We start from the raw sequence: 25,631 nt of genomic DNA on the forward strand, positions 1-25,631 counted from the left end.
AACACATTTGTGTGACCAGGTGTAAATGGAATCGTTTTGATAAATCAGATTTATGATTTATGATCAGTTTTTTGATAAATCAGAGCTATCCGATCTGAGAAAATGCATGAAGTGGCCAGGTGTAAACAGCCCCAAAAAGTAGCAAACCTTTGTCTACTATTGTGGATAGAGAGGGGCTCGGCCATAAAACTGGGCCCTGAAGCGTGTTCTTCACCACAATAATCAAACATGCTTTTTCATAAAGTCTTGTTCTGATGAGCCAAACGGTTATGAAGTCAAAGTTATCCCTAGCCTATTCATTGATCACTTTACATTTGCGTTGTTTGATTATTAATATTGAATAAGAAAGACTTCATATTTAGTTGGTTTTGAGCTGTAAAGTAGAAAGTAAGGTGATTCTGCTGTAACACTGTCACACATGACACATGTTTTAACCACTCTATTTATATTATGATGATTTTATGTATATTAGAGTTTTAATAGGTTTACATGTTGTCTTAGTCATTTTAGTCGATTTTATTCCTCTTATCTATTTTATGTGTGTATGTCTTTAAATGATTTTGAGGCTGCCTGTCATGGCAGCGATCACATGACAGGAAACAGGAAATAGCCAGCATAAAAGAAGCAGCATGGCAAACAAAAGAGGTCTCTGTCAAGATGACCAAAGCGGGGAGTTTCTTTTAAGGATTTACCATTCCAGCAAACCTCATCACTTTTCATTGGATTATCACTAGTTGGATTGTATACAGTACACACCGGTGGACACTCACAAATTAGGACTTACAGCACGCTCGGACTCTTAAGGACTGTTTTAGGGTATGGAACCAATGGACTCTATTCTTTTAACAGCCTAAGTTTTCTAGTTTTGTGGTGTTGTTTAAAGTTCCTTGTGAAAGTTTGTAAATGCACTTTATTTTTTTCACTTTATTTCTGTTGTCGTCTCATATTTTAAAACATTTAAGATAAAACTCACACAGTTTAATCTGACCCCAATTTTACTAAGTCACTCTACCGATAAGGCTGAACGTTACACTGCGTCAACAGCAACAAAAAAAAAAGTTTGCTGTCAGAAGAAAAAAAAATCTGAGCTTTAGGGGTACAACAGCTTGTCAGCGGGACAGTATAGTTGTGCCATGTTAAGGTATAATGTACCCTTTAGGCCACAGCGACAAACTGTCGTTGTACCCCTAAAGGTACAAAGTGTGAAAAAAAATCACAGTATACTCTGTTGCATCTCTGTTTTAATCAAATAAACACACTCTTTTATGATTCTCCCCTTTCTTTCTTTATCTCTTCTTCCCTCTCGTTATACCACACTTACTTTCAAACCACAGCGCCTTCTAGTGATAACCACTTGCAACAACACCAGTAATACTGATACATTACATCCCCCCTTTTCTTGGATATAAAACCACATGACTTAACTGAACATGATTAAGACTAATTCAGTATTAACTCACTGAACATATCTTGAACATGTCTCTTTTATTTTTTTTTTTCAAAACAATTCTCAACATATTTGTATTGCCATTTTCCCCAGGTATCTGGAATTTGAACACACACTCTAACATTAATGGCATTTAATCCTTTCAGTCTATGACATAATCAGACAACCTCTCAGGCAATCGTCTGGTCCTTTGGGGTTTATCCAGTTTTGGTGTATTTGGGAAATCAGCCTTGGCATTTCGATCATGAGAATTATAATAAAATGTATAATAATTCATTACATTTATATAGCGCTTTTCTCGGCACTCAAAGCGCTTTACATAGAGGGGGGAATCTCCTCAACCACCACCAGTGTGCAGCATCCACCTGGATGATGCGACGGCAGCCATAGTGCGCCAGAACGCTCACCACACACCAGCTTACTGGTGGAGAGGAGACAGTGATGAAGCCAATTGGTATATATGGGGATGAATCCAGAGTTTTGAGAAGATTGGAGAAACTTAATTTCTTACCCCGAAAAAAAAAAAAACGAAAGGGGTACCACTGTCGTTTTTTTCAGGTCGAAATTTTGAGTTTCTCTGATCTTCTTGAAACTCTGGATTCTGATAGAGGGCCATGAGACTTAGACCTGAGTGCCAAAATGGAGGCTCTAGACCCTTCCAGAGCTGAGATATTGAGATATTTATAATGGCATTAATGGTGCGTGGGATCTCAATATCTCAGCTCTGGAAGGGTCTAGAGCCTCCATTTTTGCACTCAGGTCTAAGTCTCATGGCCCTCTATCTGAATCCAGAGTTTTGAGAAGATTGGAGAAACTTAATTTCTCGCCCCGAAAAATCAAAACAAAAAAACAAAAGGGGTACGTACCACTGTAGTTTTTTTCGGGTTGAAATTTTGAGTTTCTCCAATCTACTCAAAACTCTGGATTCTGATAGAGGGCCATGAGACTTAGACCTCAGTGCAAAAATGGAGGCTCTAGATCTTTCCAGAGCTGAAATATTGAGATATTTATAATGGCATTAATGGTGCGTGGGATCTCAATATCTCAGCTCTCTAAGGGTCTAGAGCCTCCACTTTTGCACTCAGGTCTAAGTCTCTTGGCTAAGTCTCTGGATCAGAATCCAGAGTTTCAAGAAGATCATAGAAACTCAAAATTTCGACCCGAAAAAAACGACAGTGGTACCCCTTTCGTTTTTTTTTTTTCGGGGCAAGAAATTAAGTTTCTCCAATCTTCTCAAAACTCTGGATTCTGATAGAGGGCCATGAGACTTAGACCTGAGTGCAAAAATGGAGGCTCTAGCCCCTTCCAGAGCTGAGATATTGAGATCCCACACACCATTAATGCCATTATAAATATCTCAATATCTCAGCTCTGGAAAGATCTAGAGCCTCCATTTTGGCACTCAGATCTAAGTCTCATGGCCCTCTATCAGAATCCAGAGTTTTGAGAAGATTGGAGAAACTCAAAAGTTCGACCCGAAAAAAAATGACAGTGGTACCCCTTTCGTTTTTTATGGGGGTGGGGTTTTCGGGGCGAGAAATTAAGTTTCTCTAATCTTCTCAAAACTCAATATCTCAGCTCTGGAAGGGTCTCAATATCTCAGCTCTGGAAGGGTCTAGAGCCTCCATTTTTGCACTCAGGTCTAAGTCTCATGGCCTTCTATCAGAATCCAGAGTTTTAAGGAGATTGGAGAAACTTAATTTCTTGGCCCAAAAAAAAAAAAAACGAAAGGGGTACCACTGTCGTTTTTTTTTTTTAGGGTCGAAATTTTGAGTTTCGATATCTCAGCTCTGGAAGGGTCTAGAGCCTCCATTTTTGCACTCAGGTTTAAGTCTCATGGCCCTCTATCAGAATCCAGAGTTTTGAGAAGATTGGAGAAACTTAATTTTTCGCCCGAAAACAAAAAACGAAAGGGGTACCACTGTCGTTTTTTTTTTGGGTCGAATTTTTGAGTTTCGATATCTCAGCTCTGGAAGGGTCTAGAGCCTCCATTTTTGCACTCAGGTTTAAGTCTCATGGTCCTCTATCAGAATCCAGAGTTTTGAGAAGATTGGAGAAACTTAATTTTTCGCCCGAAAAAAAAAAAAACGAAAGGGGTACCACTGTAGTTTTTTTTTTTGGGTCGAATTTTTGAGTTTCGATATCTCAGCTCTGGAAGGGTCTAGAGCCTCCATTTTTGCACTCAGGTCTAAGTCTCATGGCCTTCTATCAGAATCCAGAGTTTTAAGGAGATTGGAGAAACTTAATTTCTTGGCCCAAAAAAAAAAAAAAAACGAAAGGGGTACCACTGTCGTTTTTTTTTTTTTAGGGTCGAAATTTTGAGTTTCGATATCTCAGCTCTGGAAGGGTCTAGAGCCTCCATTTTTGCACTCAGGTTTAAGTCTCATGGCCCTCTATCAGAATCCAGAGTTTTGAGAAGATTGGAGAAACTTAATTTTTCGCCCGAAAACAAAAAACGAAAGGGGTACCACTGTCGTTTTTTTTTTGGGTCGAATTTTTGAGTTTCGATATCTCAGCTCTGGAAGGGTCTAGAGCCTCCATTTTTGCACTCAGGTTTAAGTCTCATGGTCCTCTATCAGAATCCAGAGTTTTGAGAAGATTGGAGAAACTTAATTTTTCGCCCGAAAAAAAAAAAAAACGAAAGGGGTACCACTGTAGTTTTTTTTTTTGGGTCGAATTTTTGAGTTTCGATATCTCAGCTCTGGAAGGGTCTAGAGCCTCCATTTTTGCACTCAGGTTTAAGTCTCATGGCCCTCTATCAGAATCCAGAGTTTTGAGAAGATTGGAGAAACTTAATTTTTGGCCCCAAAAAAAAAAACGAAAGGGGTACCACTGTCGTTTTTTTTTGGGGTCGAATTTTTGAGTTTCGATATCTCAGCTCTGGAAGGGTCTAGAGCCTCCATTTTTGCACGCAGGTTTAAATCTCATGGCCCTCTATCAGAATCCAGAGTTTTGAGAAGATTGGAGAAACTTCATTTTTTGCCCGAAAAAAAAAAAACGAAAGGGGTACCACTGTCGTTTTTTTTTGGGGGGTCGAAATTTTGAGTTTGGATATCTCAGCTATGGAAGGGTCTAGAGCCTCCATTTTTGCACTCAGGTTTAAGTCTCATGCCCCTCTATCAGAATCCAGAGTTTTGAAAAGATTGGAGAAACTTAATTTTTCGCGCGAAAAAAAAAAACGAAAGGGGTACCACTGTCGGTTTTTTTTTGGGTCGAATTTTTGCGTTTCGATATCTCAGCTCTGGAAGGGTCTAGAGCCTCCATTTTTGCACTCAGGTTCAAGTCTCATGGCCCTCTATCAGAATCCAGAGTTTTGAGAAGATTGGAGAAACTTCATTTTTTGCCCGAAAAACAAAAACAAAAGGGGTACCACTGTCGTTTTTTTTTTGGGTCGAATTTTTGAGTTTGGATATCTCAGCTATGGAAGGGTCTAGAGCCTCCATTTTTGCACTCAGGTTTAAATGTCATGGCCCTCTATCAGAATCCAGAGTTTTGAGAACATTGGAGAAACTTCATTTTTTGCCCGAAAAAAAAAACGAAAGGGGTACCACTGTCGTTTTTTTTTTTTCAGGTCGAAATTTTGAGTTTCGATATCTCAGCTATGGAAGGGTCTAGAGCCTCCATTTTTGCACTCAGGTTTAAGTCTCATGCCCCTCTATCAGAATCCAGAGTTTTGAGAAGATTGGAGAAACTTAATTTTTCGCCCGAAAAAAAAAAAACGAAAGGGGTACCACTGTCGTTTTTTTTTTTGGGTCGAATTTTTGAGTTTCGATATCTCAGCTCTGGAAGGGTCTAGAGCCTCCATTTTTGCACTCAGGTTTAAATCTCATGGCCCTCTATCAGAATCCAGAGTTTTGAGAAGATTGGAGAAACTTCATTTTTTGCCCGAAAAAAAAAAAACGAAAGGGGTACCACTGTCGTTTTTTTTTTTGGGTCGAATTTTTGAGTTTCGATATCTCAGCTCTGGAAGGGTCTAGGTTTAAGTCTCATGGCCCTCTATCAGAATCCAGAGTTTTGAGAAGATTGGAGGAACTTAATTTTTGGCCCAAAAAAAAAAACGAAAGGGGTACCACTGTCGTTTTTTTTTTTGGGTCGAAATTTTGAGTTTGGATATCTCAGCTATGGAAGGGTCTAGAGCCTCCATTTTTGCACTCAGGTTTAAGTCTCATGCCCCTCTATCAGAATCCAGAGTTTTGAGAAGATTGGAGAAACTTAATTTTTCGCCCGAAAAAAAAAAAACGAAAGGGGTACCACTGTCGTTTTTTTTTTGGGTCGAATTTTTGAGTTTCGATATCTCAGCTCTGGAAGGGTCTAGAGCCTCCATTTTTGCACTCAGGTTTAAGTCTCATGGCCCTCTATCAGAATCCAGAGTTTTGAGAAGATTGGAGAAACTTAATTTTTGGCCCAAAAAAAAAAAACGAAAGGGGTACCACTGTCGTTTTTTTTTTGGGTCGAAATTTTGAGTTTGGATATCTCAGCTATGGAAGGGTCTAGAGCCTCCATTTTTGCACTCAGGTTTAAGTCTCATGCCCCTCTATCAGAATCCAGAGTTTTGAGAAGATTGGAGAAACTTAATTTTTCGCCCGAAAAAAAAAAAACGAAAGGGGTACCACTGTCGTTTTTTTTTTGGGTCGAATTTTTGAGTTTCGATATCTCATTTCTGGAAGGGTCTAGAGCCTCCATTTTTGCACTCAGGTTTAAGTCTCATGGCCCTCTATCAGAATCCAGAGTTTTGAGAAGATTGGAGAAACTTAATTTTTCGCCCGAAAAAAAAAAACGAAAGGGGTACCACTGTCGTTTTTTTTTTGGGTCGAATTTTTGAGTTTCGATATCTCAGCTCTGGAAGGGTCTAGAGCCTCCATTTTTGCACTCAGGTTTAAGTCTCATGGCCCTCTATCAGAATCCAGAGTTTTGAGAAGATTGGAGAAACTTAATTTTTGGCCCAAAAAAAACAAAACAAAAGGGGTACCACTGTCGTTTTTTTTTTGGGGTCGAATTTTTGAGTTTCGATATCTCAGCTCTGGAAGGGTCTAGAGCCTCCATTTTTGCACTCAGGTTTAAGTCTCATGGCCCTCTATCAGAATCCAGAGTTTTGAGAAGATTGGAGAAACTTAATTTTTCGCCAGAAAAAAAAAAACGAAAGGGGTACCACTGTCGTTTTTTTTTTGGGTCGAATATTTGAGTTTCGATATCTCAGCTCTGGAAGGGTCTAGAGCCTCCATTTTTGCACTCAGGTTTAAGTCTCATGGCCCTCTATCAGAATCCAGAGTTTTGAGAAGATTGGAGAAACTTAATTTTTCGCCCGAAAAAAAAAAAACGAAAGGGGTACCACTGTCGTTTTTTTTTGGGGTCGAATTTTTGAGTTTCGATATCTCAGCTCTGGAAGGGTCTAGAGCCTCCATTTTTGCACTCAGGTTTAAGTCTCATGGCCCTCTATCAGAATCCAGAGTTTTGAGAAGATTGGAGAAACTTAATTTTTGGCCCAAAAAAAAAAAACGAAAGGGGTACCACTGTCGTTTTTTTTTTCAGGTCGAAATTTTGAGTTTGGATATCTCAGCTATGGAAGGGTCTAGAGCCTCCATTTTTGCACTCAGGTTTAAGTCTCATGCCCCTCTATCAGAATCCAGAGTTTTGAGAAGATTGGAGAAACTTAATTTTTCGCCCGAAAAAAAAAAACGAAAGGGGTACCACTGTCGTTTTTTTTTTGGGTCGAATTTTTGAGTTTCGATATCTCAGCTCTGGAAGGGTCTAGAGCCTCCATTTTTGCACTCAGGTTTAAATCTCATGGCCCTCTATCAGAATCCAGAGTTTTGAGAAGATTGGAGAAACTTAATTTTTGCCCGAAAAAAAAAAAACGAAAGGGGTACCACTGTCGTTTTTTTTTTTGGGTCGAATTTTTGAGTTTCGATATTTCAGCTCTGGAAGGGTCTAGAGCCTCCATTTTTGCACTCAGGTTTAAGTCTCATGGCCCTCTATCAGAATCCAGAGTTTTGAGAAGATTGGAGAAACTTAATTTTTCGCCAGAAAAAAAAAAACGAAAGGGGTACCACTGTCGTTTTTTTTTTGGGTCGAATATTTGAGTTTCGATATCTCAGCTCTGGAAGGGTCTAGAGCCTCCATTTTTGCACTCAGGTTTAAGTCTCATGGCCCTCTATCAGAATCCAGAGTTTTGAGAAGATTGGAGAAACTTAATTTTTCGCCCGAAAAAAAAAAACGAAAGGGGTACCACTGTCGTTTTTTTTTGGGGTCGAATTTTTGAGTTTCGATATCTCAGCTCTGGAAGGGTCTAGAGCCTCCATTTTTGCACTCAGGTTTAAGTCTCATGGCCCTCTATCAGAATCCAGAGTTTTGAGAAGATTGGAGAAACTTAATTTTTGGCCCAAAAAAAAAAAACGAAAGGGGTACCACTGTCGTTTTTTTTTCAGGTCGAAATTTTGAGTTTGGATATCTCAGCTATGGAAGGGTCTAGAGCCTCCATTTTTGCACTCAGGTTTAAGTCTCATGCCCCTCTATCAGAATCCAGAGTTTTGAGAAGATTGGAGAAACTTAATTTTTCGCCCGAAAAAAAAAAACGAAAGGGGTACCACTGTCGTTTTTTTTTTGGGTCGAATTTTTGAGTTTCGATATCTCAGCTCTGGAAGGGTCTAGAGCCTCCATTTTTGCACTCAGGTTTAAATCTCATGGCCCTCTATCAGAATCCAGAGTTTTGAGAAGATTGGAGAAACTTAATTTTTGGCCCAAAAAACAAAAAAACGAAAGGGGTACCACTGTCGTTTTTTTTTTGGGTCGAATTTTTGAGTTTCGATATCTCAGCTCTGGAAGGGTCTAGAGCCTCCATTTTTGCACTCAGGTTTAAGTCTCATGCCCCTCTATCAGAATCCAGAGTTTTGAGAAGATTGGAGAAACTTAATTTTTGGCCCAAAAAAAAAAACGAAAGGGGTACCACTGTCGTTTTTTTTTTTTGGGTCGAATTTTTGAGTTTCGATATCTCAGCTCTGGAAGGGTCTAGAGCCTCCATTTTTGCACTCAGGTTTAAATCTCATGGCCCTCTATCAGAATCCAGAGTTTTGAGAAGATTGGAGAAACTTCATTTTTTGCCCGAAAAAAAAAAACGAAAGGGGTACCACTGTCGGTTTTTTTTTTTGGGTCGAATTTTTGAGTTTCGATATCTCAGCTCTGGAAGGGTCTAGAGCCTCCATTTTTGCACTCAGGTTTAAGTCTCATGGCCCTCTATCAGAATCCAGAGTTTTGAGAAGATTGGAGAAACTTAATTTTTGGCCCAAAAAAAAAAAAACGAAAGGGGTACCACTGTCGTTTTTTTTTTGGGTCGAATTTTTGAGTTTCGATATCTCAGCTCTGGAAGGGTCTAGAGCCTCCATTTTTGCACTCAGGTTTAAATCTCATGGCCCTCTATCAGAATCCAGAGTTTTGAGAAGATTGGAGAAACTTCATTTTTTGCCCGAAAAAAAAAAACGAAAGGGGTACCACTGTCGTTTTTTTTTTGGGTCGAATTTTTGAGTTTCGATATCTCAGCTCTGGAAGGGTCTAGGTTTAAGTCTCATGGCCCTCTATCAGAATCCAGAGTTTTGAGAAGATTGGAGGAACTTAATTTTTGGCCCAAAAAAAAAAACGAAAGGGGTACCACTGTCGTTTTTTTTTTTGGGTCGAAATTTTGAGTTTGGATATCTCAGCTATGGAAGGGTCTAGAGCCTCCATTTTTGCACTCAGGTTTAAGTCTCATGCCCCTCTATCAGAATCCAGAGTTTTGAGAAGATTGGAGAAACTTAATTTTTCGCCCGAAAAAAAAAAAACGAAAGGGGTACCACTGTCGTTTTTTTTTTGGGTCGAATTTTTGAGTTTCGATATCTCAGCTCTGGAAGGGTCTAGAGCCTCCATTTTTGCACTCAGGTTTAAGTCTCATGGCCCTCTATCAGAATCCAGAGTTTTGAGAAGATTGGAGAAACTTAATTTTTGGCCCAAAAAAAAAAAAACGAAAGGGGTACCACTGTCGTTTTTTTTTTGGGTCGAAATTTTGAGTTTGGATATCTCAGCTATGGAAGGGTCTAGAGCCTCCATTTTTGCACTCAGGTTTAAGTCTCATGCCCCTCTATCAGAATCCAGAGTTTTGAGAAGATTGGAGAAACTTAATTTTTCGCCCGAAAAAAAAAAACGAAAGGGGTACCACTGTCGTTTTTTTTTTGGGTCGAATTTTTGAGTTTCGATATCTCAGCTCTGGAAGGGTCTAGAGCCTCCATTTTTGCACTCAGGTTTAAGTCTCATGGCCCTCTATCAGAATCCAGAGTTTTGAGAAGATTGGAGAAACTTAATTTTTCGCCCGAAAAAAAAAAACGAAAGGGGTACCACTGTCGTTTTTTTTTTGGGTCGAATTTTTGAGTTTCGATATCTCAGCTCTGGAAGGGTCTAGAGCCTCCATTTTTGCACTCAGGTTTAAGTCTCATGGCCCTCTATCAGAATCCAGAGTTTTGAGAAGATTGGAGAAACTTAATTTTTGGCCCAAAAAAAAAAAACGAAAGGGGTAACACTGTCGTTTTTTTTTGGGTCGAATTTTTGAGTTTCGATATCTCAGCTCTGGAAGGGTCTAGAGCCTCCATTTTTGCACTTAGGTTTAAATCTCATGGCCCTCTATCAGAATCCAGAGTTTTGAGAAGATTGGAGAAACTTCATTTTTTGCCAAAAAAAAAAAACGAAAGGGGTACCACTGTCGTTTTTTTTTTCAGGTCGAAATTTTGAGTTTGGATGTCTCAGCTATGGAAGGGTCTAGAGCCTCCATTTTTGCACTCAGGTTTAAGTCTCATGCCCCTCTATCAGAATCCAGAGTTTTGAGAAGATTGGAGAAACTTAATTTTTCGCCCGAAAAAAAAAACGAAAGGGGTACCACTGTCGTTTTTTTTTTGGGTCGAATTTTTGAGTTTCGATATCTCAGCTCTGGAAGGGTCTAGAGCCTCCATTTTTGCACTCAGATTTAAGTCTCATGGCCCTCTATCAGAATCCAGAGTTTTGAGAAGATTGGAGAAACTTAATTTTTTGCCCAAAAAAAAAAAACGAAAGGGGTACCACTGTCGTTTTTTTTTTGGGTCAAAATTTTGAGTTTGGATATCTCAGCTATGGAAGGGTCTAGAGCCTCCATTTTTGCACTCAGGTTTAAGTCTCATGGCCCTCTATCAGAATCCAGAGTTTTGAGAAGATTGGAGAAACTTAATTTTTCGCCAGAAAAAAAAAACGAAAGGGGTACCACTGTCGTTTTTTTTTTGGGTCGAATTTTTGAGTTTCGATATCTCAGCTCTGGAAGGGTCTAGAGCCTCCATTTTTGCACTCAGGTTTAAGTCTCATGGCCCTCTATCAGAATCCAGAGTTTTGAGAAGATTGGAGAAACTTAATTTTTGGCCCCAAAAAAAAAAACGAAAGGGGTACCACTGTCGTTTTTTTTTTGGGGTCGAATTTTTGAGTTTCGATATCTCAGCTCTGGAAGGGTCTAGAGCCTCCATTTTTGCACTCAGGTTTAAATCTCATGGCCCTCTATCAGAATCCAGAGTTTTGAGAAGATTGGAGAAACTTCATTTTTTGCCCAAAAAAAAAAAAACGAAAGGGGTACCACTGTCGTTTTTTTTTTTCAGGTCGAAATTTTGAGTTTGGATATCTCAGCTATGGAAGGGTCTAGAGCCTCCATTTTTTCACTCAGGTTTAAGTCTCATGCCCCTCTATCAGAATCCAGAGTTTTGAGAAGATTGGAGAAACTTAATTTTTCGCCCGAAAAAAAAAAACGAAAGGGGTACCACTGTCGTTTTTTTTTTTTGGGTCGAATTTTTGAGTTTCGATATCTCAGCTCTGGAAGGGTCTAGAGCCTCCATTTTTGCACTCAGGTTTAAATCTCATGGCCCTCTATCAGAATCCAGAGTTTTGAGAAGATTGGAGAAACTTAATTTTTTTGCCCGAAAAAAAAAAACGAAAGGGGTACCACTGTCGTTTTTTTTTTGGGTCGAATTTTTGAGTTTCGATATCTCAGCTCTGGAAGGGTCTAGAGCCTCCATTTTTGCACTCAGGTTTAAGTCTCATGGCCCTCTACCAGAATCCAGAGTTTTGAGAAGATTGGAGAAACTTAATTTTTGGCCCAAAAAAAAAAAACGAAAGGGGTACCACTGTCGTTTTTTTTTTGGGGTCGAATTTTTGAGTTTCGATATCTCAGCTCTGGAAGGGTCTAGAGCCTCCATTTTTGCACTCAGGTTTAAATCTCATGGCCCTCTATCAGAATCCAGAGTTTTGAGAAGATTGGAGAAACTTCTTTTTTTTGCCCGAAAAAAAAAAACGAAAGGGGTACCACTGTCGTTTTTTTTTTTTGGGTCGAATTTTTGAGTTTCGATATCTCAGCTCTGGAAGGGTCTAGGTTTAAGTCTCATGGCCCTCTATCAGAATCCAGAGTTTTGAGAAGATTGGAGAAACTTAATTTTTGGCCCAAAAAAAAACAACGAAAGGGGTACCACTGTCGTTTTTTTTTTTGAGTCGAAATTTTGAGTTTGGATATCTCAGCTATGGAAGGGTCTAGAGCCTCCATTTTTGCACTCAGGTTTAAGTCTCATACCCCTCTATCAGAATCCAGAGTTTTGAGAAGATTGGAGAAACTTAATTTTTGGCCCAAAAAAAAAAAACGAAAGGGGTACCACTGTCGTTTTTTTTGGGGGTCGAATTTTTGAGTTTCGATATCTCAGCTCTGGAAGGGTCTAGAGCCTCCATTTTTGCACTCAGGTTTAAATCTCATGGCCCTCTATCAGAATCCAGAGTTTTGAGAAGATTGGAGAAACTTCATTTTTTGCCCAAAAAAAAAAACGAAAGGGGTACCACTGTCGTTTTTTTTTTTGAGTCGAAATTTTGAGTTTGGATATCTCAGCTATGGAAGGGTCTAGAGCCTCCATTTTTGCACTCAGGTTTAAGTCTCATGGCCCTCTATCAGAATCCAGAGTTTTGAGAAGATTGGAGAAACTTAATTTTTGGCCCAAAAAAAAAAACGAAAGGGGTACCACTGTCGTTTTTTTTTTTGGGGTCGAATTTTTGAGTTTCGATATCTCAGCTCTGGAAGGGTCTAGAGCCTCCATTTTTGCACTCAGGTTTAAATCTCATGGCCCTCTATCAGAATCCAGAGTTTTGAGAAGATTGGAGAAACTTCATTTTTTGCCCAAAAAAAAAAACGAAAGGGGTACCACTGTCGTTTTTTTTTTCAGGTCGAAATTTTGAGTTTGGATATCTCAGCTATGGAAGGGTCTAGAGCCTCCATTTTTTTACTCAGGTTTAAGTCTCATGCCCCTCTATCAGAATCCAGAGTTTTGAGAAGATTGGAGAAACTTAATTTTTCGCCCGAAAAAAAAAAACGAAAGGGGTACCACTGTCGTTTTTTTTTGGGTCGAATTTTTGAGTTTCGATATCTCAGCTCTGGAAGGGTCTAGAGCCTCCATTTTTGCACTCAGGTTTAAATCTCATGGCCCTCTATCAGAATCCAGAGTTTTGAGAAGATTGGAGAAACTTAATTTTTGGCCCAAAAAAAAAAACGAAAGGGGTACCACTGTCGTTTTTTTTTTTGGGTCGAATTTTTGAGTTTCGATATCTCAGCTCTGGAAGGGTCTAGAGCCTCCATTTTTGCACTCAGGTTTAAGTCTCATGGCCCTCTATCAGAATCCAGAGTTTTGAGAAGATTGGAGAAACTTAATTTTTGGCCCCAAAAAAAAAAACGAAAGGGGTACCACTGTCGTTTTTTTTTTGGGGTCGAATTTTTGAGTTTCGATATCTCAGCTCTGGAAGGGTCTAGAGCCTCCATTTTTGCACTCAGGTTTAAATCTCATGGCCCTCTATCAGAATCCAGAGTTTTGAGAAGATTGGAGAAACTTCATTTTTTGCCCAAAAAAAAAAAAACGAAAGGGGTACCACTGTCGTTTTTTTTTTTCAGGTCGAAATTTTGAGTTTGGATATCTCAGCTATGGAAGGGTCTAGAGCCTCCATTTTTTCACTCAGGTTTAAGTCTCATGCCCCTCTATCAGAATCCAGAGTTTTGAGAAGATTGGAGAAACTTAATTTTTCGCCCGAAAAAAAAAAACGAAAGGGGTACCACTGTCGTTTTTTTTTTTTGGGTCGAATTTTTGAGTTTCGATATCTCAGCTCTGGAAGGGTCTAGAGCCTCCATTTTTGCACTCAGGTTTAAATCTCATGGCCCTCTATCAGAATCCAGAGTTTTGAGAAGATTGGAGAAACTTAATTTTTTTGCCCGAAAAAAAAAAACGAAAGGGGTACCACTGTCGTTTTTTTTTTGGGTCGAATTTTTGAGTTTCGATATCTCAGCTCTGGAAGGGTCTAGAGCCTCCATTTTTGCACTCAGGTTTAAGTCTCATGGCCCTCTACCAGAATCCAGAGTTTTGAGAAGATTGGAGAAACTTAATTTTTGGCCCAAAAAAAAAAAACGAAAGGGGTACCACTGTCGTTTTTTTTTTGGGGTCGAATTTTTGAGTTTCGATATCTCAGCTCTGGAAGGGTCTAGAGCCTCCATTTTTGCACTCAGGTTTAAATCTCATGGCCCTCTATCAGAATCCAGAGTTTTGAGAAGATTGGAGAAACTTCTTTTTTTTGCCCGAAAAAAAAAAACGAAAGGGGTACCACTGTCGTTTTTTTTTTTTGGGTCGAATTTTTGAGTTTCGATATCTCAGCTCTGGAAGGGTCTAGGTTTAAGTCTCATGGCCCTCTATCAGAATCCAGAGTTTTGAGAAGATTGGAGAAACTTAATTTTTGGCCCAAAAAAAAACAACGAAAGGGGTACCACTGTCGTTTTTTTTTTTGAGTCGAAATTTTGAGTTTGGATATCTCAGCTATGGAAGGGTCTAGAGCCTCCATTTTTGCACTCAGGTTTAAGTCTCATACCCCTCTATCAGAATCCAGAGTTTTGAGAAGATTGGAGAAACTTAATTTTTGGCCCAAAAAAAAAAAACGAAAGGGGTACCACTGTCGTTTTTTTTGGGGGTCGAATTTTTGAGTTTCGATATCTCAGCTCTGGAAGGGTCTAGAGCCTCCATTTTTGCACTCAGGTTTAAATCTCATGGCCCTCTATCAGAATCCAGAGTTTTGAGAAGATTGGAGAAACTTCATTTTTTGCCCAAAAAAAAAAACGAAAGGGGTACCACTGTCGTTTTTTTTTTTGAGTCGAAATTTTGAGTTTGGATATCTCAGCTATGGAAGGGTCTAGAGCCTCCATTTTTGCACTCAGGTTTAAGTCTCATGGCCCTCTATCAGAATCCAGAGTTTTGAGAAGATTGGAGAAACTTAATTTTTGGCCCAAAAAAAAAAACGAAAGGGGTACCACTGTCGTTTTTTTTTTTGGGGTCGAATTTTTGAGTTTCGATATCTCAGCTCTGGAAGGGTCTAGAGCCTCCATTTTTGCACTCAGGTTTAAATCTCATGGCCCTCTATCAGAATCCAGAGTTTTGAGAAGATTGGAGAAACTTCATTTTTTGCCCAAAAAAAAAAACGAAAGGGGTACCACTGTCGTTTTTTTTTTCAGGTCGAAATTTTGAGTTTGGATATCTCAGCTATGGAAGGGTCTAGAGCCTCCATTTTTTTACTCAGGTTTAAGTCTCATGCCCCTCTATCAGAATCCAGAGTTTTGAGAAGATTGGAGAAACTTAATTTTTCGCCCGAAAAAAAAAAACGAAAGGGGTACCACTGTCGTTTTTTTTTGGGTCGAATTTTTGAGTTTCGATATCTCAGCTCTGGAAGGGTCTAGAGCCTCCATTTTTGCACTCAGGTTTAAATCTCATGGCCCTCTATCAGAATCCAGAGTTTTGAGAAGATTGGAGAAACTTAATTTTTGGCCCAAAAAAAAAAACGAAAGGGGTACCACTGTCGTTTTTTTTTTTGGGTCGAATTTTTGAGTTTCGATATCTCAGCTCTGGAAGGGTCTAGAGCCTCCATTTTTGCACTCAGGTTTAAGTCTCATGGCCCTCTATCAGAATCCAGAGTTTTGAGAAGATTGGAGAAACTTAATTTTTCGCCCGAAAAAAAAAAACGAAAGGGGTACCACTGTCGTTTTTTTTTTTTGGGTCGAATTTTTGAGTTTCGATATCTCAGCTCTGGAAGGGTCTAGAGCCTCCATTTTTGCACTCAGGTTTAAGTCTCATGGCCCTCTATCAGAATCCAGAGTTTTGAGAAGATTGGAGAAACTTAATTTTTGGCCCAAAAAAAAAAAACGAAAGGGGTAACACTGTCGTTTTTTTGGGGGGTCGAATTTTTGAGTTTCGATATCTCAGCTCTGGAAGGGTCTAGAGCCTCCATTTTTGCACTCAGGTTTAAATCTCATGGCCCTCTATCAGAATCCAGAGTTTTGAGAAGATTGGAGAAACTTAATTTTTGGCCCAAAAAAAAAAAAACGAAAGGGGTACCACTGTCGTTTTTTTTTGGGGTCGAAATTTTGAGTTTCGATATCTCAGCTCTGGAAGGGTCTAGAGCCTCCATTTTTGCACTCAGGTTTAAGTCTCATGGCCCTCTATCAGAATCCAGAGTTTTGAGAAGATTGGAGAAACTTAATTTTTCGCCCGAAAAAAAAAACGAAAGGGGTACCACTGTCGTTTTTTTTTTTGGGTCGAAATTTTGAGTTTGGATATCTCAGCTATGGAAGGGTCTAGAGCCTCCATTTTTGCACTCAGGTTTAAGTCTCATGCCCCTCTATCAGAATCCAGAGTTTTGAGAAGATTGGAGAAACTTAATTTTTCGTCCGAAAAAAAAAAAACGAAAGGGGTACCACTGTCGTTTTTTTTGGGGGTCGAATTTTTGAGTTTCGATATCTCAGCTCTGGAAGGGTCTAGAGCCTCCATTTTTGCACTCAGGTTTAAGTCTCATGGCCCTCTATCAGAATCCAGAGTTTTGAGAAGATTGGAGAAACTTAATTTTTCGCCCGAAAAAAAAAAAACGAAAGGGGTACCACTGTCGTTTTTTTTTGGGGTCGAATTTTTGAGTTTCGATATCTCAGCTCTGGAAGGGTCTAGAGCCTCCATTTTTGCACTCAGGTTTAAGTCTCATGGCCCTCTATCAGAATCCAGAGTTTTGAGAAGATTGGAGAAACTTAATTCTTGGCCCAAAAAAAAAAAAACGAAAGGGGTACCACTGTCGTTTTTTTTTTTGGGTCGAATTTTTGAGTTTCGATATCTCAGCTCTGGAAGGGTCTAGAGCCTCCATTTTTGCACTCAGGTTTAAATCTCATGGCCCTCTATCAGAATCCAGAGTTTTGAGAAGATTGGAGAAACTTCATTTTTTGCCCAAAAAAAAAAACGAAAGGGGTACCACTGTCGTTTTTTTTTTCAGGTCGAAATTTTGAGTTTGGATATCTCAGCTATGGAAGGGTCTAGAGCCTCCATTTTTGCACTCAGGTTTAAGTCTCATGCCCCTCTATCAGAATCCAGAGTTTTGAGAAGATTGGAGAAACTTAATTTTTCGCCCGAAAAAAAAAAAACGAAAGGGGTACCACTGTCGTTTTTTTTTTGGGTCGAATTTTTGAGTTTCGATATCTCAGCTCTGGAAGGGTCTAGAGCCTCCATTTTTGCACTCAGGTTTAAGTCTCATGGCCCTCTATCAGAATCCAGAATTTTGAGAAGATTGGAGAAACTTAATTTTTCGCCCGAAAAAAAAAAAACGAAAGGGGTACCACTGTCGTTTTTTTTTGGGGTCGAATTTTTGAGTTTCGATATCTCAGCTCTGGAAGGGTCTAGAGCCTCCATTTTTGCACTCAGGTTTAAGTCTCATGGCCCTCTATCAGAATCCAGAGTTTTGAGAAGATTGGAGAAACTTAATTTTTGGCCCAAAAAAAAAAAACGAAAGGGGTACCACTGTCGTTTTTTTTTTGGGTCGAATTTTTGAGTTTCGATATCTCAGCTCTGGAAGGGTCTAGAGCCTCCATTTTTGCACTCAGGTTTAAATCTCATGGCCCTCTATCAGAATCCAGAGTTTTGAGAAGATTGGAGAAACTTCATTTTTTGCCCCAAAAAAAAAACGAAAGGGGTACCACTGTCGTTTTTTTTTTCAGGTCGAAATTTTGAGTTTGGATATCTCAGCTATGGAAGGGTCTAGAGCCTCCATTTTTGCACTCAGGTTTAAGTCTCATGCCCCTCTATCAGAATCCAGAGTTTTGAGAAGATTGGAGAAACTTAATTTTTCGCCCGAAAAAAAAAAACGAAAGGGGTACCACTGTCGTTTTTTTTTTGGGTCGAATTTTTGAGTTTCGATATCTCAGCTCTGGAAGGGTCTAGAGCCTCCATTTTTGCACTCAGGTTTAAATCTCATGGCCCTCTATCAGAATCCAGAGTTTTGAGAAGATTGGAGAAACTTAATTTTTGGCCCAAAAAAAAAAAACGAAAGGGGTACCACTGTCGTTTTTTTTTTGGGTCGAATTTTTGAGTTTCGATATCTCAGCTCTGGAAGGGTCTAGAGCCTCCATTTTTGCACTCAGGTTTAAATCTCATGGCCCTCTATCAGAATCCAGAGTTTTGAGAAGATTGGAGAAACTTCATTTTTTGCCCAAAAAAAAAAAACGAAAGGGGTACCACTGTCGTTTTTTTTTTCAGGTCGAAATTTTGAGTTTGGATATTTCAGCTATGGCAGGGTCTAGAGCCTCCATTTTTGCACTCAGGTTTAAGTCTCATGCCCCTCTATCAGAATCCAGAATTTTGAGAAGATTGGAGAAACTTAATTTTTGGCCCAAAAAAAAAACGAAAGGGGTACCACTGTCGTTTTTTTTTTTGGGTCGAATTTTTGAGTTTCGATATCTCAGCTCTGGAAGGGTCTAGAGCCTCCATTTTTGCACTCAGGTTTAAATCTCATGGCCCTCTATCAGAATCCAGAGTTTTGAGAAGATTGGAGAAACTTCATTTTTTGCCCGAAAAAAAAAAACGAAAGGGGTACCACTGTCGTTTTTTTTTTTGGGTCGAATTTTTGAGTTTCGATATCTCAGCTCTGGAAGGGTCTAGAGCCTCCATTTTTGCACTCAGGTTTAAGTCTCATGGCCCTCTATCAGAATCCAGAGTTTTGAGAAGATTGGAGAAACTTAATTTTTTGCCCAAAAAAAAAAACGAAAGGGGTACCACTGTCGTTTTTTTTTTCAGGTCGAAATTTTGAGTTTGGATATCTCAGCTCTGGAAGGGTCTAGAGCCTCCATTTTTGCACTCAGGTTTAAGTCTCATGGCCCTCTATCAGAATCCAGAGTTTTGAGAAGATTGGAGAAACTTAATTTTTGGCCCAAAAAAAAAACGAAAGGGGTACCACTGTCGTTTTTTTGGGGGGTCGAATTTTTGAGTTTCGATATCTCAGCTCTGGAAGGGTCTAGAGCCTCCATGTTTGCACTCAGGTTTAAATCTCATGGCCCTCTATCAGAATCCAGAGTTTTGAGAAGATTGGAGAAACTTAATTTTTGGCCCAAAAAAAAAAAAACGAAAGGGGTACCACTGTCGTTTTTTTTTTTGGGTCGAATTTTTGAGTTTCGATATCTCAGCTCTGGAAGGGTCTAGAGCCTCCATTTTTGCACTCAGGTTTAAATCTCATGTCCCTTTATCAGAATCCAGAGTTTTGAGAAGATTGGAGAAACTTCATTTTTTGCCCAAAAAAAAAAACGAAAGGGGTACCACTGTCGTTTTTTTTTTCAGGTCGAAATTTTGAGTTTGGATATCTCAGCTATGGAAGGGTCTAGAGCCTCCATTTTTGCACTCAGGTTTAAGTCTCATGCCCCTCTATCAGAATCCAGAGTTTTGAGAAGATTGGAGAAACTTAATTTTTCGCCCGAAAAAAAAAACGAAAGGGGTACCACTGTCGTTTTTTTTTTGGGTCGAATTTTTGAGTTTCGATATCTCAGCTCTGGAAGGGTCTAGAGCCTCCATTTTTGCACTCAGGTTTAAATCTCATGGCCCTCTATCAGAATCCAGAGTTTTGAGAAGATTGGAGAAACTTCATTTTTTTGCCCGAAAAAAAAAAACGAAAGGGGTACCACTGTCGTTTTTTTTTTTTGGGTCGAATTTTTGAGTTTCGATATCTCAGCTCTGGAAGGGTCTAGAGCCTCCATTTTTGCACTCAGGTTTAAGTCTCATGGCCCTCTATCAGAATCCAGAGTTTTGAGAAGATTGGAGAAACTTAATTTTTGGCCCAAAAAAAAAAACGAAAGGGGTACCACTGTCGTTTTTTTTGGGGGTCGAATTTTTGAGTTTCGATATCTCAGCTCTGGAAGGGTCTAGAGCCTCCATTTTTGCACTCAGGTTTAAATCTCATGGCCCTCTATCAGAATCCAGAGTTTTGAGAAGATTGGAGAAACTTCATTTTTTGCCTGAAAAAAAAAAAAACGAAAGGGGTACCACTGTCGTTTTTTTTTTTGGGTCGAATTTTTGAGTTTCGATATCTCAGCTCTGGAAGGGTCTAGAGCCTCCATTTTTGCACTCAGGTTTAAATCTCATGGCCCTCTATCAGAATCCAGAGTTTTGAGAAGATTGGAGAAACTTAATTTTTCGCCCGAAAAAAAAAAACGAAAGGGGTACCACTGTCATTTTTTTCGGGTCGAAATTTTGAGTTTCTCTGATAATTCACTGTTGTCAACACTGCTAGACAAATGTGCTGTAAAGAAGGCAAATAAACAAATCTAAAAAGTAACTAAACATGATTTATATTTAATTTGTCCCTTATTAGTGTTGATATATTGAGGAACATTTAAGTTGGATTAAAACTGAGTTAACACATCAACCTCAGCATAGGCTAAATGCAGTGTTGAGCTCATAATGTGAATCTTGTCTGTATGTTACAGGGACAGAAGAACACGCGTGTGTTCATCCGGTGAAGAGAGGCTCATGATGCTGAATGCTGTCATCAAAGGCTTTGAGTGAGTATACTACAGAAATGGATAGAAATTACAACATTTTTCTGAGTCTTTATTTCTGTGCATTTGCTGCAGAGCTTTTGTGGTGGAGCAGGACCTGCAAGGAAAGATGATGGCAGTATTTGTTTGGGAAAAAAAAGTTTTGGGGATTTTACTCAAGTATAAAGTAAGGTTATTTTTAATACATAAATCAAATGATATTGTGCTGTTAAAATGACTGCTTTTGTGTAATGTTTGTGCATTTTTGTAGGATCTGAAATTTCTGCAGACTGGTGTGAGCACTGAGGATGAGGAGCCCAGAGCTGAATCCTGGAAGTGGTCCCATGGATGAGACCCTCCATCGCTCCACCTGCCCTTATTGCCTCAGATTGTGAAGTGCAGCACAGCAACAAGCTCTGGGACGAAGGCACAGTCCCCTCTGGTGAATTCATCAGAATAAAGCTGCAGAATGGGAACCGCTGTGTTGAGTCGGTATTAGGATGTGGTGTTCAGTGCCTGTAAATACATGCTTGTAGTTTGAATAAAGCTTTGTTTCATGTGTTTTTGACTTGTATATGCATTTGCTTATTGTGATTGTTACTTTTATTTGTTCTTGTTTCTTATTGTTGTCAGTATATAAAATATAATTATTTAATTAATGTATGCATTAATTCATCGATTGACTGACGATTGAGATGTTTCACTGCATTTAGTAATATACAGTAAATGTATTCATGAATAACTGTCATATGACAAAACAAATTTCATTTTGCTTGTTTTATTAAATTATATTTTTAGTATGTAAAAAAGTTTTATAATTAAGTATTGGTCAGTATTTAATATTATTGTTGTGTTTAAGTTTTGGGGTGGGCTAACAATGCAATTCATTCTGAGGTAATATTAATTTTTAAGGAGTGATACTTACATTTTTTCGAGTATAAAATCAACAGATTTCTCCAAAAGAGATCTTTGAGCAGCTGCCCATCTCCTTTGTGGAGACATTAAAACGCAGAGGAAAACTGTTCTAGGTTGTGCTGTCGAGTTACTGATGTTATGAAGTGTTAGTGCACCTTTTGCATATATATTTTAAATTTATTACATACAAGATCATGGAAAGATACCATTGTTACCGTATGTAACAATCATAATGACAAAACAGAAAATATAAGGATCATTGGTTTGTGTACATCATAATGTGACATCATAAAATTATATTTATGCACAGGAAAAAACAATAACAAGGCTAAATATCTTCATAATAGTTCTTCATAATACATTAAAAAAATGTGTTGTTATAAGTCTGAGGGATGAAACAAGGTCAATTCATCAAGAAAAATAGGAAAACTTTAAGGAGAAACTTTTTTGGGTATAAAATAAAGAAATTGACAACATATTCAAGAGATGACGATTTTGGGGTTTCTTAATTAAAAAAATATCGCTATAAGAATAACACTGTGCCACATTAGTAGGGTTTAAAATATAACAACTTAAATCAACCCTAAATGTATTCAAAAAATAAACGGGAAGCTGTTTCTTCATCAATACCACAACAAAATGAGCAAGTTTCATCAATATCAAGATATGTATAGATATTTGAATTAAACATAGCCTATCCTTCATATATTTTAAGTTGTTGCGCTTGTGATAACGCTTAGTAGGTCACATGATCACGTCAACATGGCAGATGTCCGATTCTCGTTCATACTCAGTGAGATTTGGTCATAAAGTACCTACTCTTTTAGCGCTCGTTGAGTAAGTACTTATCAAAATGAAGTACCTACTCATTAAGTATGTGGTTTGGAACGCAGCCTCTATCTCAGCTCTGGAAGGGTCTAGAGCCTCCATTTTTGCACTCAGGTCTAAGTCTCTTGGCCCTCTATCAGAATCCAGAGTTTCAAGAAGATCAGAGAAACTCAAAATTTCGACCCCCAAAAAAAAAAAACGACAGTGGTACCCCTGTCGTTTTTTTTTTCTGTGCGAAAAAATAAATTTCTCCAATCTTCTCAAAACTCTGGATTCTGATAGAGGGCTATGAGACTTAAACATGAGTGCAAAAATGGAGGCTCTAGACCCTTCCAGAGCTGAGATATCGAAACTCAAAAATTCGACCCAAAAAAAAAAAACGACAGTGGTACCCCTTTCGTTGTTTTTTTTTTGGCCAAACATTAAGTTTCTCCAATCTTCTCAAAACTCTGGATTCTGATAGAGGGCCATGAGACTTAAACCTGAGTGCAAAAATGGAGGCTCTAGACCCTTCCAGAGCTGAAATATCGAAACTCAAAAATTCGACCCAAAAAAAAAAAACGACAGTGGTACCCCTTTCGTTTTTTTTTTTTTTTTTTGGGCCAAAAATTAAGTTTCTCCAATCTTCTCAAAACTCTGGATTCTGATAGAGGGCCATGAGACTTAAACCTGAGTGCAAAAATGGAGGCTCTAGACCCTTCCAGAGCTGAGATATCGAAACTCAAAAATTCGACCCAAAAAAAAAAAAACGACAGTGGTACCCCTTTCGTTTTTTTTTTCCGGGCGAAAAAATAAGTTTCTCCAATCTTCTCAAAACTCTGGATTCTGATAGAGGGCCATGAGACTTAAACCTGAGTGCAAAAATGGAGGCTCTAGACCCTTCCAGAGCTGAGATATCGAAACTCAAAACTTCGACCCGAAAAAAAAAACGACAGTGGTACCCCTTTTGTTTTTTTGTTTTTTGGGCGAAAAATTAAGTTTCTCCAATCTTCTCAAAACTCTGGATTCTGATAGAGGGCCATGAGACTTAAACCTGAGTGCAAAAATGGAGGCTCTAGACCCTTCCAGAGCTGAGATATCGAAACTCAAAAATTCGACCCAAAAAAAAAACGACAGTGGTACCCCTTTCGTTTTTTTTTCCGGGCGAAAAAATAAGTTTCTCCAATCTTCTCAAAACTCTGGATTCTGATAGAGGGCCATGAGACTTAAACCTGAGTGCAAAAATGGAGGCTCTAGACCCTTCCAGAGCTGAGATATCGAAACTCAAAAATTCGACCCAAAAAAAAAAACGACAGTGGTACCCCTTTCGTTTTTTTTTTTTTTGGGCAAAAAATGAAGTTTCTCCAATCTTCTCAAAACTCTGGATTCTGATAGAGGGCCATGAGATTTAAACCTGAGTGCAAAAATGGAGTCTCTAGACCATTCCAGAGCTGAGATATCGAAACTCAAAAATTCGACCCAAAAAAAAAAACGACAGTGGTACCCCTTTCGTTTTTTTTTTTTCGGGCAAAAAATGAAGTTTCTCCAATCTTCTCAAAATTCTGGATTCTGATAGAGGGCCATGAGATTTAAACCTGAGTGCAAAAATGGAGGCTCTAGACCCTTCCAGAGCTGAGATATCGAAACTCAAAAATTCGACCCAAAAAAAAAAAACGACAGTGGTACCCCTTTCGTTTTTGTTTTTTTTTTTCGGGCGAAAAATTAAGTTTCTCCAATCTTCTCAAAACTCTGGATTCTGAGAGAGGGCCATGAGACTTAAACCTGAGTGCAAAAATGGAGGCTCTAGACCCTTCCAGAGCTGAGATATCCAAACTCAAAAATTCGACCCCCAAAAAAAACGACAGTGGTACCCCTTTCGTTTTTTTTTTTTGGGCCAAAAATTAAGTTTCTCCAATCTTCTCAAAACTCTGGATTCTGATAGAGGGCCATGAGACTTAAACCTGAGTGCAAAAATGGAGGCTCTAGACCCTTCCAGAGCTGAGATATCGAAACTCAAAAATTTGACCCAAAAAAAAAAACGACAGTGGTACCCCTTTCGTTTTTTTTTTCCGGGCGAAAAAATAAGTTTCTCCAATCTTCTCAAAACTCTGGATTCTGATAGAGGGCCATGAGACTTAAACCTGAGTGCAAAAATGGAGGCTCTAGACCCTTCCAGAGCTGAGATATCGAAACTCAAAACTTCGACCCGAAAAAAAAAACGACAGTGGTACCCCTTTTGTTTTTTTGTTTTTTGGGCGAAAAATTAAGTTTCTCCAATCTTCTCAAAACTCTGGATTCTGATAGAAGGCCATGAGACTTAAACCTGAGTGCAAAAATGGAGGCTCTAGACCCTTCCAGAGCTGAGATATCGAAACTCAAAAATTTGACCCAAAAAAAAAACGACAGTGGTACCCCTTTCGTTTTTTTTTCCAGGCGAAAAAATACGTTTCTCCAATCTTCTCAAAACTCTGGATTCTGATAGAGGGCCATGAGACTTAAACCTGAGTGCAAAAATGGAGGCTCTAGACCCTTCCAGAGCTGAGATATCGAAACTCAAAACTTCGACCCGAAAAAAAAAACGACAGTGGTACCCCTTTTGTTTTTTTTGTTTTTTGGGCGAAAAATTAAGTTTCTCCAATCTTCTCAAAACTCTGGATTCTGATAGAGGGCCATGAGACTTAAACCTGAGTGCAAAAATGGAGGCTCTAGACCCTTCCAGAGCTGAGATATCGAAACTCAAAAATTCGACCCAAAAAAAAAACGACAGTGGTACCCCTTTCGTTTTTTTTTTCCGGGCGAAAAAATAAGTTTCTCCAATCTTCTCAAAACTCTGGATTCTCATAGAGGGCCATGAGACTTAAACCTGAGTGCAAAAATGGAGGCTCTAGACCCTTCCAGAGCTGAGATATCGAAACTCAAAAATTCGACCCAAAAAAAAAAAACGACAGTGGTACCCCTTTCGTTTTTTTTTTTTTTTGGGCAAAAAATGAAGTTTCTCCAATCTTCTCAAAACTCTGGATTCTGATAGAGGGCCATGAGATTTAAACCTGAGTGCAAAAATGGAGTCTCTAGACCATTCCAGAGCTGAGATATCGAAACTCAAAAATTCGACCCAAAAAAAAAAACGACAGTGGTACCCCTTTCGTTTTTTTTTTTTCGGGCAAAAAATGAAGTTTCTCCAATCTTCTCAAAACTCTGGATTCTGATAGAGGGCCATGAGATTTAAACCTGAGTGCAAAAATGGAGGCTCTAGACCCTTCCAGAGCTGAGATATCGAAACTCAAAAATTCGACCCAAAAAAAAAACGACAGTGGTACCCCTTTCGTTTTTGTTTTTTGTTTTTCGGGCGAAAAATTAAGTTTCTCCAATCTTCTCAAAACTCTGGATTCTGATAGAGGGCCATGAGACTTAAACCTGAGTGCAAAAATGGAGGCTCTAGACCCTTCCAGAGCTGAGATATCCAAACTCAAAAATTCGACCCCAAAAAAAAACGACAGTGGTACCCCTTTCGTTTTTTTTTTTTGGGCCAAAAATTAAGTTTCTCCAATCTTCTCAAAACTCTGGATTCTGATAGAGGGCCATGAGACTTAA

At 38.9% G+C, this 25,631-nt stretch overlaps 1 long non-coding RNA gene across 1 annotated transcript; it reads left to right on the plus strand.

The window, feature by feature from the left end:
- The first annotated feature begins 622 nt into the window (after positions 1-622).
- On the plus strand, positions 623-21,338 carry LOC148982038 (uncharacterized). Its single transcript, XR_016155155.1, has 4 exons — positions 623-816; positions 20,268-20,342; positions 20,415-20,505; positions 20,590-21,338. It is a non-coding gene; the product is annotated as an uncharacterized LOC148982038 (long non-coding RNA).
- Positions 21,339-25,631: the final 4,293 nt, after the last annotated feature.

This window comes from Pimephales promelas, chromosome 3 (assembly GCF_988280905.1).
Source record: "Pimephales promelas chromosome 3, fPimPro1.hap1.1, whole genome shotgun sequence".
NCBI lineage: Eukaryota > Metazoa > Chordata > Actinopteri > Cypriniformes > Leuciscidae > Pimephales > Pimephales promelas.